This window comes from Meleagris gallopavo, chromosome 22 (assembly GCF_000146605.3).
Source record: "Meleagris gallopavo isolate NT-WF06-2002-E0010 breed Aviagen turkey brand Nicholas breeding stock chromosome 22, Turkey_5.1, whole genome shotgun sequence".
In the NCBI taxonomy this organism is placed as follows: Eukaryota; Metazoa; Chordata; class Aves; order Galliformes; family Phasianidae; genus Meleagris; species Meleagris gallopavo.
In genome coordinates, this window is record NC_015032.2 from 12,334,119 (window position 1) to 12,351,873 (window position 17,755).

Consider the following 17,755-nt stretch of genomic DNA (forward strand, 5'->3'; position numbering starts at 1 on the left):
AAAACCACCAGGAAGTAACAGTTTTGCAATAATGCCCCAGCTGAACTATAGTTTTATGTTAAAAGTATACAAATTATTCAGATGTTAATGTTAAACTAAACCTCAGCACGATTGCCACCATAGCCGTATAACTGGTATGGTCTAACAGGCTTAGCTTATTAAACTCTTGCTTTATGCTAATAATCTGGGACATGCAGAATCTTTTTCTTTCTCCTTGCTTCTACCTACTGCTTATGTATGGCTTTCTAGAGTGTGAGATGCCTTGCTCCGATCTCAGTGCCTCCTTACCTCATTATACACTCATCATCTGCCCCGGTTGCGGTGTGTCAGAAATTAAAGAAAATAATCTTGTACAGACATACAAAAGTTTTCAGGGCCTGGTCTGGTAGCATGCTGTTAAACGGAGATCTGAGAAGTTCACATGCAGGTCTGACTGTTTAACTCTGCTGGAGCAGGATCACTGCAGTGTGCGATCTGACCCTATCACTTCCCACCTCCTGCAGCAGAAAAAACATCTGAGGGGTTTATTTACTGCAGCTACCCGTGATAGCTGGTTTAAAATCAACATTCGGAGAACAAGCCGTGGGGTTCCAATGCAGTGCAGAATTTACCAGAGAGGAGAATATTGCTCTTGGACAAGAAAAACAACTGTTCCATTTTGCAAAAGATTTTGAGGTTTTGAAGCGTATTTATTTTCCAATAGGAAATGACAGCAAGAACTTTCTCAGAGGCAGAGACAGACAGACACATGGCCCAGAGCAGACAACAGACTGCATCTTTTATCGAGGATGGGATGGTGTGAGGCTCAGCCTCCGTGTCCCGTTATTTTAGTTTTTTAATTGCAGTTTCTTCAGCTATCTCCGTGTCACATGAAGAAACGTTTTTGTCCAAACTGGTGTATTTCTTCAAACACTTCCAGTTTTTGTAAAAGGTTTCATGGAGAAGTAACTCTTCCTGATATTCAGCAAGCCAGAGAAGCTGCCATATATACACACCTTGTCAAATAAATTTGGCAATGCAGATGGTTTTGGACATTTAGAGGACTAAAATAAATGGTGAGAAACAGAAATCACTCAGTGCTGAATCAAGGATTTGTGAAAACTCTAACACTATTCTGCTCTTTGGAATGTTTTTCCACTTCTCTTCCAAGGGAACCTTGGACCTCTGAGTGAATTTCTGGCCATATCTGCTTTAGCAGTATTATTTCTGTACTGTTTTTTTTTTCCTTTGTAAGAGACATGTTCCTGTTTTTGCTGCAACTGAGTTGTCTTGCTTTAAGCATCTCACCCTACATTCATTTTTGTTTCTTTGTTGCTATTTTTTGTAATAGATTCCTCCTGTCCTTTTTAATTCATCTGGTTTATTTATAACACATCCTGCTTCTTTTTGCAGCTGCTTGCTTTTAATATGAGTTATCTGATTTTTACTGCCTACTCTTCTGGGGATGCATACAGAACTCTTCCTTTCTTTGCTTTTCCCCCTCCCCTCCACAGCACCTAACGATGCTTTTGTTTGCCAGTGGAACCCAAGAACAGGAAATAAAAAACAGCAAATCCACAAGCCCACAGAAGTTCACAGAATCGTAGAATGGCATGTGTCAGAAGTGGGTACAGCTGATTTGGATAAAGCTCTGTACTAAGTACTTCCTTTTGAGCTGCTTTATTTTTGCCATATCTCTCAACCTGTCCCTTTGGGGTTGCATTTGGTAAGAGACTGTTCGCTAAGTTAAACCATGCTCCAAGAGCTCTTCTACTTGCACCTGAAAGTTTGTGTTGATTTTTCCACAACTGTGACAGTGATTGCTGTTAAATAAAATCAGTCATTCACCTGCAGTGGAAGCAAGCTGTTGGTTTTGGGTAGTTCTAGAAAAGAACAGGCAGGGTGGTTGTAAGCACTTGGCTATGCTGTGCAGCCCCAGAAGCAAGGCATTGAAATAGGAGTGTGGTTGGCCTTTGGACTCTCGGTCATCTAATCTTGAGTTTAGTACAGTATGTATTCCTAAAAGAGAATTCAAACTGGAGTTAATTCAGGGACCCCCTGTAGTGTGAGTAGGTCTGGATGGCCAGTTCTGGCCTGGTTGCTCACTGTGGTTGCTACCAAAACCAGGTAACTATTTGTTAAAGAAGTTCAGCACATATTTGCCACTGATGATGTAGACAGCATTTCTTGCCTTGGGATAAACAGATGGATGGGTTTAATTTTGAATTCTCTTTTAGTCCTCTTTCTCTGCTGTGTCACTATGAATCTATGGCAAATTTTGGCCTAGAGCTTGACTGAGCAGATGAGAGTCTGAGCAGCTGAAAATGGAAGACTGTAATGTAAGACTGTAGTGAATAGGGGGGAAATCCTGCACTGGAATATCTGGTCAATGTTTAATGTAGGGTATCTCAAAAACATAGCTAAGGGAAGAGATAATCAATGCTAAGGATGAGCTGGTGACTAGACATATCAAAAATAAATTTCAGTACAAGAAATCTTGCTGTGCACTGCTTTCCCTTATTGAAAAGATGGAGATTTGTCAGCAGAATGTTTTAAGATACTTGGCAGGATTAATATTCTACGCTGAATGGATGAAGGTGCTTGAGAAAATATAGTTTGTCCTAAGCATTTTTTGACAGAATATATCTTATCCATATAAGGGCTTTAGCAGAAATGTCAGTGATGTCAAATGATAGATGGCAATATGAAGAGTTATAAGAGCCAGCCTATTAAAAAAAGACTAGACGACTTAGTGCTATGGCAGCCTATTTGACTCTGAGTGAGTGGTTGGAAAGGGCTGAGGGAAGACTGATCTTCTAATAGAAATTTAATCATATACCTTATAGAAATAATGGGAATCCAGAGATGATGAAGGAAGAGATGAGAAAGAGAAAGCATTCTGGAGAAATTTCCTCACAGAGAGGATGATTCATTTTGGACTGTGCTATCAAAAGGCAGCTATGGAAACTGCAGCTGTGGATGTATTAAATAGGCGTCAGGCAGGTGCTTACTGGAAAAAATGTTATGGATGGAAACAAGCACCAGGAGGAGTGGGAGGAATCTGCAGCGCCAGCTTCCGGTTTTCAGTTACACCAGAATAATGTGTTATTCTGCATTTGCATTGCAGATGCACAACGGTTTTCAGTCTGAGCAGATGCTTGGCTGCCATGGACTTTCATGAACACGTGTCCGAGGGGCCATTTTCACCCTCCTTTTTGACATTTTTTAAAAGGAAGAGGCATATTAAAATCCCGAGATGAAGGGAACAGTTTCAGGTTGGAAAAGATTGAGCAATGGTGGTGTAACAGAAAGCAAAGTTTGGCCCACATTATTTTCCTCCATCGGGACTGTTTTTCCCATTAGTACAGCTAGGACTAAAGAGCGTCTCTGACGTATGGCAATAAATCAAAAGTTAAGCCCTATGGAGAAAAACATAAAGTGATGGAGAGATATTCTATATTTTGGGGAAGGAAAGAAGGAAATAACAAAGTGAACGGCTTTGAGTATTTTTAGGAAGAGGAGCTGAGAGGGATCAGAAAGTTGCAGCCTCTTATATTGGTGCCATCATCCAGAACAGTTTGAACTGGCTGATATTCTGCACTGCATGGCATGTGAATATGTGAGTCCAGCAGAGAAACGGAGGGAGAAACTGCAAACGTGCAACTTCCCCAAACCTGCGTGTTTCCCTCAGTTCTCACACTTTTCTTTTGGTTCTCTCTGTCCCAGCCTATTGAATTCAGGCATGATGTGGTAGCAGCTGTTGCCACTGGTTTCTGCTCTTGCCAGAATGAAGTCGGACCTGAAAATCTGCAGAGAAGGAAAAGTTTCTGACTATAAGGAGACTCAGCTTATTAGTAACCTCTAGAGATATTCACTGAGGCTGTTATTGCTTTCTTTCCTGCATCTCAAATGTGTTTCCACTGACTCAGGGATCAGGTCTGGATGCCTCTGTGTCATAATCTGAGTGCAGTTTTTTTTCTCAGCAGCTCCTTTATGACCAAAATTCTCTGTGCTGTCCTGCTGCCCTGCCTGACCAATGCAAAGATAGCTACAAAACGCAGTCATAACAGCAAACTCAAGGTTCTTCCATGAGCCAGAGTATCAGCAGTTCAAATCAGAGACCATTTCACTACGCTGGAGAAACCCCAGTTTTGCACTAGCTGGAGATTTGTCCCTGAAGTTTCTTTTTAAAAATGGCACAGGGAGAAGGTTGCTGGAGAGAGCTGAGAAAAACATCCTGTTTTCTTAAGGGAGACTCAAATGTCAACCATCAATATTTTATCTCCTGAATCCTGGGGATACAATTTGGTAGATAAAAAATGCATCTGTTCTTCAGTTCAGTTGCACCTCTTTGAAAGCATGGCCAAGTTACCAACTCAGATGCTTCCATAAAATTAGGTTTCAGTTCCATATGTTTCATTGTGTATTGCTTGTTTCCATGGCACAGAGTTGCCACATAAAGCAGACTGCAAACCTTTTGGTTTATCCTAAAGCCTTTTAAATCTGTCTCCTCTAAGCTTGAAATTCTCTCATTCAGGCATTCAGTGCTGTTGAAACCCATATGCCAATAATTCCTAATGATGTGTGCGTCTAGCCAGAGTAATTCTCCTCATTCAATTTGCAATTTTCCAAGTAAATCCTTTCAGCATTTTGACTATAGCAGTTTATTTTGCATTCTGAGACATGTGGCTCTCTTAAAATCATCCTGAATTTACAGGCAAAGTGATGTCTTATAATGAAGGACAGCCAAACTTTTGAAACCAGAGATAGTATTATCTTTGCTTGCTTGCTCTCCTGAGCTGAAGCTAACACACATTAATGCAAAGTCTTCCCTTAGCGTTTGACACAAAGGACAAAAGCTGAACCGTTTCCGATTTGGCAGCATATTTTGTCTCCTTTTGTTGAAAGAGCATATTGGACTGAGGCTTATATCTTATGCTGTTTCCCATGCTCAAAAGCTAGTGTCTGCAGTAACTAGCAGAAACTCTGCTGTTAAAGCTGGACTCTTGCTTTATAGAGGCAGTGTGCTCAGGGCATCGTGAGGGGAAGAAAAAGGCCCTTTCTAGTCCTTACAGGCCAAATTCAGCCATCTATTGAGATCACAGTGTTGGGCTTAGGAAGGAAATTCTGCAACTGGTACAAAGAGGATTGCAACTTGGGTCTTTGGAAGAAGTTGAGGTGAAGAAAACTTGGTGAGAAATGGGAGTACTTATCAGAAAAATGCAGGGTGGGAGCACACAGGTTGTACCTTTAACAAACATTGTGACTTACATGCTCATTTTGTCCTGAAAACAAGAATTTTTTGATCCCTGCGTAACAAAGGTATATGTGAACTCAAGAAGATTTACTTTGGTCACTGTGAAAAAAGAATTTCTAAACCTCCCTTATTTCATTCATTTATTTTTTGTCTGTTCTTCAATACCCTCTGAAGAAGCAGCTACATTTAAGGATGTTTATTTTAAGTTGGTACTCTGGATTGAAAAGCTTTTCCATCTGTTTCTGCCCTGCACTGGATATAACATATTGCAGATGGCAGCATTTATCAGAATCCCACTGCAGACTATTTACTGGCTTTATGCCTTCAGAAATGGGCCACGTTCACCGCCGCTGTAACTTCAATAAAACTGGTGGAATGGCACCACTGGCAAATCTGACCCATCATCACAATTAAAGGAAACTTGTTAAGTGCTTCCTGAAGTATAATCACGCATTCTGGGCACAATGGACGTGGCTCGGTTGACTTGTTTAATGTAAACATATTGAATTATAGTTAGTTTTCATTGTTACTGAAGATTATTGGTTTGTGTTAAAAACCTCTTTGTTCTGATTTTTCCAGTCCATGAACGATTCAGTGAACAGTTTTCTAACATACCATCTCAGATTGCAGCCACAGGCTTGGGTGTACAAACTTTTTCAACAGGCAGCAATTGGAAAGAGCCTCTGTTTTGACTGACAGTGCAAGAGCAGTGACATTGGCCAGATTAAGTTTCTTCTTTCCTGTAGGCATTCTACAAAACATAACACCTCAACCATATTTCTGCTCCACTCTCTCCCATTCCTGATATTCACTCTCCCAAGCTACGTGTTGAATATGTCCCTCAGGATGCTACGTTCTGTCCCCATTTATGAAGCACTTTGCCTCACTGGGTGTTGTCAGTGATTTCCATGTAGCTGCTCATGGAGCACGATACCGACAAGAGCTAGCAGGATCTGGTCTTTTTTTCCTAGGCCTACGAATCACAAATTCATTTCCAGTTTTCAGCATCAGGTCCATTTGGAAAGCCTGTTTGTTGTTTCACTCTCAGGTTATTTTTTTCTGCAGTATTTCATTCACATATCATGGGACCAAATCTTGGGTTCAGGTAGGGAAGGAACTTTTCATGCTTTTTGACTTTCCGGAAAAAAAATGAGAACAAATGTTTTCACAGTTACCTTCAGAAAAAATATTACTTGCTTTGGAAAGTTTGAAGAAAATTGGTGAAGAACTTGCATGAGTTAAGCAAGGCAGGAAGCAAAAGGAAATTTGACCTTTTGAACACATTTTCTACCTTGCCCTATTTTATGGAAGGAACGGTCAGGAGTAAAAGAGAATTCCACATTAAAAATGTTCGTCATAGCAAACATACAGTACAGTTTATTCGGTGGTGCTGTAGAAAGCCCAGTTCCAGTCCTGATGAAGATTTAAGCGAAATGACAAAGATTTAAATCTCGCTTTTCCGTATCCTTGCTTTTTCTCTTCCTTCATTTTTCTCTGAAAGATATTTGTGAAAGGGTTTGTTTCTTAAAATGCCATTTGGTATGAAGACCCTAGATGTCTAACTGGACTTCCTCTGTGCTATTTCAGTGAATGCTATTAATAATTTGGCAGGCTAGCAGACCCTGGATGCTGTTTTGTGTAAGTTTTGACCACGGACAGCTTCTGTGATTCTGGCTGTGAACCACTGCAGTGGAAAAGATAATTTATTCTAAATAATGACTATCCAGGAATTAGCAGCAAAGAGAGTTCTCAAACAGAGCTGTGGGCTATGGGAGACAGGAGCTTAAATGATGGCAGTGTCACAGTAGTGCCTGAGAGCCTTCTTGGTGCTTAAGCATAGCTGAGGCATCAAGATGGAAAAATACTTCAGAGATTTTGTAAGCTGTAGGAAAACTTCCAACTATTTAGCAAAGTTAATGCTGAGCTTTTCTGACTCATAGCATTGCTCCAGTCTCACTGCTGAATCAATTAGCTCAGTGAGCACCCTTCCCATCAAAGTAACACCTTCCTTTCTTGCTCAGTTTTAAGACTTAATTCAATAATTTCAATAACAGAATTATATAAAGCTATATTCTCTCTGTACTCCTGCCAAAGATTGCTTGCATGCTTTGCATCTCCCTGCTTGCACACTCATATATTTAAATTGCCTTCAATCTGGAGTTTGGTTCCTGCGCTAGCAATCAAAGACCTTACGATTAAACCTTCTCCATTAATATTTGTAGTCCACCAGAGAAAAATTAGCACAGGGATGTTTGGTAGCAGTAGCTCTCAGGATTAGACAGATGCTGCTGTGGAGGGGATCGTTTAACACATCCAGAGGAGCTGAAATGGGCACTGCAAGAATTGCCCGACTCTGCAGCCTGAAAGCTGGAGAGGTCAGACTGTTGTACGTGGGGGCCTGTAGCACACAGCCCTGAATCCCCACAGAATGTCCTCTACAACTTATTGTAAAAGCAGCACGGTGACAGTAACTGCACAGCCTCCCTGCCTCTGTAATTTGGTCCCCTGAGTATGTCTTTGATTCCAACAGAATGTTTTCTGTGTGATTGCTCTGTTAGCAATACCTTGGTTTGTAACAATTTTCTCTCTTTTTTTAATTTTATTTTATGATTAATAGGTCAATTATGTAGAATTACCTTTCCCGATTAAAGCATAGTTTAGAAAAAAACATTGACCATATAATGCTCATTTTTCATTTAGTTGCTTGTCACTGAAGCTGCTCTACAGGAAGGTGTTTTTATTGTTAGGTGAAAAACATCGATTAAAAATTCCTTAGAGCTCAGAGAGACTCGGTTTTGTCATTCAGTATTTAGAAGGAAAAGAACTCAGAATTGCAATTTACATTTTTAATAAAGAGCTTTGTGCTTTGGGAGGTGGCTGCAGCTGGGAGCTGAACTTTGGTCATACAGAGTTAAAAGGGCATTGGATATAAACGTTATTTAAACGATCACATAAAAAGGAAACTAAAATACAGTACCTTAAAAGTTGTTTCTTTCATGAAAAGAGAAGGGCAAATCAGTTACTGCCTGTGTAATTGTTTAGTTATCCATCAGATTACTGCAAACTGCATGTGTGTACATTTCAAAGTGCTTTGGTGTAGACAGACACAGACCTTTGCTCCTGAGGAATTCAATGATTTGCCCCATGGGAATTGCTGGGCTTGCCGCAGTTCACTTAATGACACTGATGGGTCAATTCTCTGCCAGAGCCAACAACTCATCTTCATCATCTTCTCAACTTCACATCCACTAATGATCAGTCCTTATAATGAAGGCATTTTTCACCCTGCCAGGAGTCACAAGAAGAAAAATTGATTGACAGAGTTATCTGGATTGTAGTAATTAAATCAGGGCAGACAAATCCCTGCTCTCATTATATTTCAGACATGTCTGAACCATGAAAAACAGAGCTGAAGCATTCTGATTTGCTGTCTGCAGTTTAAAATATAGCATTAAACGCTGTATATGATATATAGAATTACAATAAGTAAATATGGAAGAATTAGAAAAGGATAATTATAAATCAAAAGTGGTCAAAATATGGGTATTAGGTATAACCATCTTTAGTGAAACGTGTATATTAAGTATTTGAAAAAAGTTATTAATTGTTAGACATTGATATCATTCAAGAAATTAACTCAGAAGTACACCAGTGCATTCAGACTCATTCTGCAGTGCCTTGCACCAAAACAACATTTGTTTGTACTGCTGAGGCAAAAGAGATAGCAGGTAGAAATAGAGATACAAAACGGTTTATACAGAACAGAATTGGCACTGCCATAGGGTTGGCACTTGTACAGTGGAACACAACTGTACTGTTTTTGAGCTCTCCTCCAGATGAGGAGACCGATTTGCACTGTTGAAGCCAGAACAGGATTTGAAATAGTGCTGGAATTTTTTTGTTGGTGAACGCCTGTTGTGCAGCACTTCTCTGGAAGGATTTGTGTGCGGATGTTCTTTGGGAAATGCTGCAATCTGCATTCAACAGTTGTCCTTTAATTCTCTTTTTGAAGATATTTTTCTTCCATCAGTTTATTAAGCCATTTTTCAGATACTGTAAAATATTGTACCCATTTAAACAGAAGATTATGCTGCATGAACTTGAATTAATATTAACCACATAATTAAGCTGATTAGATCTAGTTAAAATTGGGTATATAAGATGCATATTTACAGAGAGGCTGATTACAGTTTATATCGCTGAAAAAGGAGTAAAGAAATCTGGATTCACCTGGACAATTACTCAGCTAAAATAAATTGGCTGAAGTTCACTGAGCTCAGTGTAGAGCCTGCATTTACAGGGTGTTTGGCATGTATAAAGTACATTTGAAAACAACCTTAATAACTCAAAAATGCAAATGACAGCTAAAGCAGAATTTAGACAGGAGTGCATTAATGAGGAAATCATTTCAGGGGAGAAGGCTTTGAGGAGACAAAGCCCATTCCCCTCACATGACTGCTTTCCTGTCTCCTTCCAGGTTAGGTTCATGAATGCTACAAATTATTAGTTGGAATTAGATTCCACAGCAGTATGGGAATGCTTTACCTCTGGTGCTGTATACACACCTTTGAGTTTATACTACTGTTTATGGCTTTCTGGTCCTCAGTGGATACTGTCATCATCATGAGCCAGCTCACACCTCAAGGAACATGTGGGTAAATAGAGATAATTATTAAAAAACTCTCTGCTATCAGTATCAAAAGGGCTACAGCAGTGGAAGGTGATGCAGAACGTTCTGGTTAGTTGCAGCTGCTGGTTATCCTTTCTAAAGATATGCTGTAGTGTAGACTTGCAAACTGCCAAAGCTGAGACCAAATTTCATATCAAAGACAGACAAGTTTGTCCATGTAGGAATCACAGACTGCATGGAATTCAGGGACAAAACACAAGAAATACTGTAAGTTAGAAAAAGCTGGTGAATACACAGCAAGTCTGAGCAGTGAAGGCATGCACGATCAATTTTACTGGTTACTAAGACTGATCTTTAAAGGGTTAATAAGGTAATGATAAAGGAAATGAGTCAGATTCTGTTGCCTTTGGGTTGGCCTGCATATCACCACCAACCCAAAGTTCCACTTAGCGTTGCTTTCAGGTCAGCTGTGCAGAAAGGCTGGAGAGATCCTCAGGACATGCTGCGTTTTGCAGTAGTGACCTTGGGTGACTCCAAGGCCTGAGCACAACAGAGAGGGATTCTATGATGGGAACAGGGAAAAGTGCAGTGAGGACGTGGGACTTCGTAAAATGAAGAAGATGCTGAACAAATGTCCTTAAGAGTCAAACATGTTCACAACCCTTTCCTTTCTGAGCAGAAAAATAAAGCAGTTCAACTTTAATGACCTGCTGGAACAGAGAGAGCTCCCGCAGCCCTGGCAAACCTGGCCTCTCTACTTCTGAATCAAAAGAACAGATAAGGGTTTGCTTAGCTTCCAAATCTAGCCTAACCCTTTTCCTGTTCAAAAAGTTTGTAAGCAGGCATTTTATTTTCCACTCTGAAGAGCTGATGTGAACATATGTCATCCTCAATCTGTCACATTTTTATCCAGTCAGGAAATGAAATTCTTAACATGTGGCTTTCAAGATCAATTGGCAAAACAGGACAAGAGATCTTGCACTAAAATTAAAGAGTGATCAGAATCTGCAAAATAACTCTTTGTATAGAATTATTCTGCTGTGAGGTGTAGACATCAGGTCAGTCCATGATGGAATGATCCACCACCTCCGTTAGAAATCCAGCTGTTACCAACTGTGACAAAGTGAAAATACTGAGCCAAGGTGTTATTTGAAGAGTGGATAACACTGGTCATGCTCACTAAAGAAAGACCACCACGGTTCATCTCCTGATTTGGACACTACTGTTGGAATTTAAATATCTAAATCTATTTTCCTCTGACTTTATTTCAGTTCCATCTTTGCAACGAAGATGTCAGTCCCAGATACGCATGTGCTGTTAGCCTGGATAGCTTGGTCTTTAGATGGCCCAGCAATCACAACTGCTAAAAGGTGATCTGTTGGTGCCCATTTTGGAATCGGGGTAAGAGGCAATTTGTTCTATACATGATCTGTTACAAATGAGATACATAATTCTAATAGCATGTCATTAGCACACAAAATTTATGAAGTACGACAGGTCGAGAGGGCCCCGGGATGTTTTCCTTTGTTTCAAAGCAGACCCTTTGAATGCCTGAGTTCTGCTGTCTCCTGTTTGGTTTCCACTCAGCTGATGTGCTTAGGATGATGTTCTCTACTCCATAGAACCTAACTAATTCTTTTTTCTTACTGGCTTTCTCTGCTTCTTCCTTGCCCAGTTCAGGAGGTCAGCTGCATGTACTCCTCTGTCAGGACAGAGAACTAACCAGACAGATGAATAATACAATTATGGGAGGCAATAAAATCAAAAGAGATTTTTTGTTAACATTGGCACTGACTCACCATGTGAAGCGGAGCTCAGAGAGATACCTACTGGAGATTTTGAGAGGAAAATTAGACTTTGAAGCACTTCCCATAAATCCTGCTGTGTATTTTTCAAAACATTACAGCGTAATGGAAGAACAAATGGTGAGGAGCAAAGCTTTCACAACCTTCGTGTAGAAAGGGCGCAAATGAAATCTGGATTGCTCCAAATCCATCCCAAATCCATCCCCATACTTGCAACTTCCCTGTTTCCCTCTCCTCCCCCAGATACACACAGCCTGTTTCACTGTGTTATTTCAATACAAAGAGGAGGAGTAAGGGTACAATGCTGGGAGATGAAAAACAGCGTGTGGCTTACTCACAGCCTTCTACATACCCCCTTTCAGAGAGGGATCTCTCATTTGATGAAGATCCTTTTTTTCTGTTTAGTCATAAACAGATGAATCCTATAATAGCCTCTGTTTCCTCTGCTACAGGAGGTCTGTATGATTAATAAGATCTCCCTGTAGTCAATGCCAAGCCAAACAGATGAATGCAAGGCGCATCTGCTGTAGATTAAACATTTGGAAAAAACATTTTATAAATATTTTTTTCCACAACAACATATCCATATGGCAGTTAACGAGGGTATATATTTAAAACCTTGCATGTACAGTATATAGCCATGCATATGTATTTAATACACTTATTAAATAAGTACTTATGTTGTCACTCAACAGATATCTTTCTGATATGACTTTTCATCTATTTGAAATGTCAAATCAGACTGCTTGAAAGGACCACATTGCTTTCTCAAGCAAAACGTGAGAAGACATTGCTTCTGAGTGGGTGGGTTAGTAGGAAGCAAACCTTTTATTTTATTAGTTCTCAGAAACAAGAGTGTGTAAGATAATTACCTGGTTAGTATGAGGTAAAAAAAAAAAAAGATACACTGAATATGGTTAGAGAGAGAAGATTGTCCTGGGTACAATGCAAACAGATCCTGAGAAGAAAGTTAAACTAATTTGAGATTTCTTAGCATTTAAGTTTAACTTTCAAAATATTTCAAAATACTGGAAGTAATTCTGATTATAATTAATATTTTAAATTGTCATTCATTTGGTTAAAAGGATTTACAGAAATAATTTAAAAAAATAATCAGTTTCTTCTGCCCTTAATTCTATAATGGGGATTTCCTTTTTTTCTCTTTCTGTGTTTCCTGTCCTTTAGGACTGGACCTTAATTTTGGATTCAGGAGAGATGAAATAGGACAAGTTAGCTCAAGCTACAATCAAATTCAGAAAGTAAATACTATCTGGAGAAGATACTGACACTCTCAGATAAATCACTCTTGCATTTTAGTATGTTGTTCTTGTAAGACTTAGTGATATTACCGTAGGCTGATTTTATGATAGGTTGTTGTTTTTTTTTTGTTTGCTTGTCATGAAACTTGATATGTGATTCAATTCCTGAATTTTTTTAAAAGATTGTCTCTGCTGGCTTTCCAGACTAGCAGCCAGAAACAGGAAAAAATAGTCTTTTGAGATTCTGTAGATGCTTTGATTTTTGTCTCGTTAAGCATCAAGACTTGGTTTGCGCATGTGCGTGGAAAACTGGGGCACTTATCTGAAGAGAAGGGCTCTCTGAATCTGACATTTGCTCCAGGAATGGCTAGTGCTTGTCAATTCATGTCTGTCTGGGCTCTAAGAATGTAAATTTCCAGACCTTAAAGCATGATACTTGCAACCAGACATGACGTTTATCCACATGCTTTTACACAGATTGCAGAACAGGGGAAAATAATTGCCTAACTTTGCTTTTATCGCACACCATTAGGTACTTAGCTGCCTCAGACAAGAAAGACAAAAGCTCCTCATGTTTGAGAGACTTTTAATATTTATGTTCAATTCACTTTGAGATTTCGCTGCCTAAATGATTTGCTTTCTGATATTCCTGCCATAGTTTCCTGTCCCCTCTCTGAGATTCTTGAGGGCAGATGGGAGCCTGGAGATGGGCAGTTCCCTCACAGTTGAGCTACTGGCTTTGGTGATTGATATCTCATTCTGCTTTATTCTCTTTTCTTAATGGCCTTCTTGTTCTTACTTTGATCCTGGTATGCAAAGTATAATTTTACTATTTAAGTCAAATTGTTTTGTTGTTGTATATGGAGTCTTGGAACAACTTACTGAGCAAAATTTCCAGAGAACTTGTAGAAATAATGGAAGAGCCATAGATTTGTTCAGAGCAATATTAAAGTGATCCTTCTTGCACTTGGGTTGAAACCACAATACAGAAGTAAAGCCTATGTGAACACACCTAATTTTCAAAAGTATCTGTCTTTGCAGTCCCACAGTAAGCGCTCCTTAGCTGTCAGTGATATTTAAAGATTATGTTTTTATATGTGCCACAACCATATGCTAAATTAGTTTGCAACCAGTTTTAATTAAATTAGTTTAATGTCATACAATGGTTTAAGAGAGACTTATTTTAGGCTAGCATTGGTTTGTTCCCAGTAAATTCAACTCTAATTTTAGATCTATTTAATGGTGTTCCTACAGCCCTTTGTACTGGTTTAGCAGAACTGATATGTAGCAGCACCTTCATTTAAGCCTTTAAGAATCCTGGGTTCCAAAAATGGTCACTAAGCTTCTGCTGGCATTTACCATCCGGTTGCACTGCCTGTAGGTCTCCGTGCTGGCGGATTTACCAGCCGCCCAAAGTGCACTGTGAGAGCCACAGACAACAAATGATATGAGCTCTAACTGAATGTTCTGCATATGAACCTCCCACGCATGCAGCAGAGAGTCCATCCAAGAAGAAAGCTGGGGCAGTTTCCCAGATGCTTTCACTGTATCCTGTTATGATACTGAAAGGTCATTGTGAAGAGAGAAGGTGCCCAGACAGTCCCTGTGGTAGCATCACTAACAGTCATTGAGGGCACAGTATTCTTAAAAGGCAGACTTGAGCATGCATGGGCCAGTCTGTGTAGGTTATGTGTCATCCAAGGAATTTTGCAAAGGCTCTTTGAAAGATGTTTTTGCTCTGCTCTCCTCTGCCAGACCTTTGCCAGTGCCTCCCACAATCTTATCCAATTGTAGAAGGACACAGAATGAGGAGGCTTCATTATGTCAAGGGAATGTTTCCTTGGGGGGGGCGAAAAGAAAAAAAGTATTTGCTTTATTTTTTACTGAAGAATAGCTAATTAAAGTGAAATAAAAGGTGGATGAGATGGGTAGGCAGAAAAGGTCAGACTAAGTCTTGATATAATCCATTATTTCTGTTGTTTCATCCCAGAGATAAAATGGAGTTAAGGAATTGGCCTTGTCTCTGCCCCTGCCAATGTTCTGCATGAGATTTGTCTGCTTGGATGCAACACCCTGTTCTCTTCCAGTTTCTGGGATTAAGACTGTTACCTTCCTATGAGCCTCTAGATTGTCAGAGGAAAGACTGCAGGGTATGAAGGGACTTCATTTCTTCTATGTTTTGTTAGAACATCAAACCACAGTTACCAGCAGAGATTATAGGAAAACATTTTTAGGAGAAAAAAAGCAAACAAAAAAACACAACCTTTCAATTGAAAAAGATACTTTCTAGGAATTTTTTTTATATTTTGGAAAAAAAAAAGTCTTTGGAAATAGAAACTCTTCTTATTAGAGACAGTGGTTTAAGAAATCTTTTTGTCTAAGAAAGATTTTATTGACAAAAAAATAAAAATAAAAAATACCCAAGTTTTCCATGATAGAAATTGTTTTCCTGATCATCTACAGCTCAAATACCAGTCTTTGGTGCCTGTGGCAGCACTCTGGTGTCCATGGCCAGGGACTTTTAGCATCTCAACTTTGGCTGTGGACCCAATGCAGTTTGCTGCTGTCTAAGGTGAGGAGTGCACGCAGTGAATACAAAGCTGGTCATGGCTGGGAAAGAGAATGACAAACTTTTATCTGAGAACGTCACTTCAAATTCTCTATAGAATTCTATAGAATTACCCATGGTTCTCAGCCAATATGTTTTTGTGACTTAGCTACATTTCCTGCCAGATTTTTCATTTAGATACAGATCCCTTGCTCCTGCAGTGTGGAAACCTGAATAATAATTTCAGCTGCAGAAAGCCCTGGTGAATTGCTGGCCTACTTTGCTCTCCCAGGGGGAAGGTGCATTTCTCTAATTCAGGAGCCATTGCTTTGGCAGATGGCTCTATTTACTCAATGAGCAGGTCAGGACAAGAGGAAAAATGGAACATAATCCAACAGTATCCATTTAAAAGTAGTTTCGCGCAACTGCACCAAAGTCATTGCAGTCAAAATCTCTAGGGAGTGTGTTCATTTTTAGGCTTGCTTCCCAAGGAAATGAGGCTGTCTTCCCATCTTTCTGTCTGTCAATGTCTTTCCTCTCCCACTGACTTATGAATCTGTTTGCTGTTATGAAGAAAAAATGACTGAACGGGAGAGGGCTTTCAAAAATACGAAATTCCAACAATGTTAACAGAATATGGCAACTGGGAGAGAAGGCCCAGAGTGCCTCCATGGAGGAAAATGCAGGTAGAGCAATCTCTTGCCATTCCCAGTCTGAAAGGCACGTCAGTCAGGGATGTCAGAGCAGACTGGGGAGCTGCCTGTACAGGACAAGGTGTTAGGTACATAGAAAGAGATAAAGCATGGTATTCGTTGCATCCAGGGAGCTTTGCCATTGCCTCTTTGCAAAGAGCTGACCCCTGATCTGCTTTTATCAGAACTGTAACAAAATCTTTGTCTATGAACCTTTAGCAATGCACTAACACCTAGCACAGGAGCAGTTAGCTATAGAAATGCAGTGTTGACTCAACACCCAAAGAACAGTACTGGCTTAGGTACTGTTCACTGATCCCAACCTAGATAAGCTAGCTCCAAATCCGGGAAAAAGAAGCACTCTTGAAAAAAAAAAAAGAAAGAAAAGAAAAGAAAAGAAAAAAAAAAGATTTGAAATCCAACTAAGAAAACATTTGTGTTCCCAAGAAGTTGAACTTTGTGCATTAAATTTCATCTCTGTTTTGACTGACGCTCAAAACTGGTTTTGGAACCAGATGTAAACATTAGTATTATTATGGCTTCTTTAATGCTGAGCAAGAAAAATATTTTTTTCTTCAGTTTTCCTGGAACTGAAAGAACGAACAGTGAGAGATGGCAGAGCAGGTTCAAGTTCCAACTGATTACTGGATTCATTAAAAATGAGCTGTCTGAAGCAAACAATATAAGCAAACCCTGGAGAAAACAGAGAGAGGAAGTGTTGTTTTTTTTCCTTTATATGATTTTCCCATTAGCAGGGTAAGCATTTTGAACTATTTCAAGACGTTTTTATTTTGTTTGTAAATAAGCATGCACTTGTTCTGGGATTTTAGTCCCTAACTGTCTGCTTTGTCCAAGGGAGAAAGGCAAAAACATGAGTGAAGCCCAAACAATAAAACCTCAGCAATGGATCAGGCTGGTTATTATTACATGATTTCAGGCTTTGAAAGGTCATGTATGTTTTTCAAGCTGGATTTATTTTTTATACTTATTTGTAATATTACTTCGCTGTGTTTCATAATGTCAGGAAAAATGTCTGGTTTCAGGCCTAAAATGTCAAAGCAGCATTTTCAAAAGCACTCAGCACTGGGCCAAATGTTTTTCTGTTGGAATCAGCGGTAGCAATCTCTTCCACAGTCCTATTCTTTGTGGCAGCATTTCTAGTAAGAAAGATAAAAGCATGGCAGATATGAATCCTGGATTAACTTCCTATGCTTCCTATGACTACAGGTTAAATCACAGAACTATTTTATGCCTCAGTTTACATCTAAGTGAAGCATAAAATCCCTATCTCAGAGGGTTTGCAGTTCACCAACCACTGGGAATGGCAAAACTGCTGCTGAAACAAGTGCCAAATATATATCATGAAAGAACAGTCCCTATAGTGTGGTGAGGAGTAATATAGATGCAGCTGATGCAATCTAGATATATATCTCCACCTGGCCACCATGTTAGTGAATTATTCTGGATGACACTGTAACAACCAAGAACTCCTCTAGCAAGCAGAATCACAAAGATGAGAATCTATTGCTGATTTTCCCTTTCTAAGTGGTTTTGCTGCTGAATTTGTCATGATGAGGACAAAAAA

General features: G+C 39.5%; 1 long non-coding RNA gene across 1 annotated transcript; it reads left to right on the plus strand.

Annotated features, from left to right (window-relative positions):
* Positions 1-11,141: 11,141 nt before the first annotated feature.
* Positions 11,142-17,755, plus strand: LOC109370816. The gene is made up of 2 exons (XR_002121255.1): positions 11,142-11,267; positions 16,750-17,755. It is a non-coding gene; the product is annotated as an uncharacterized LOC109370816 (long non-coding RNA).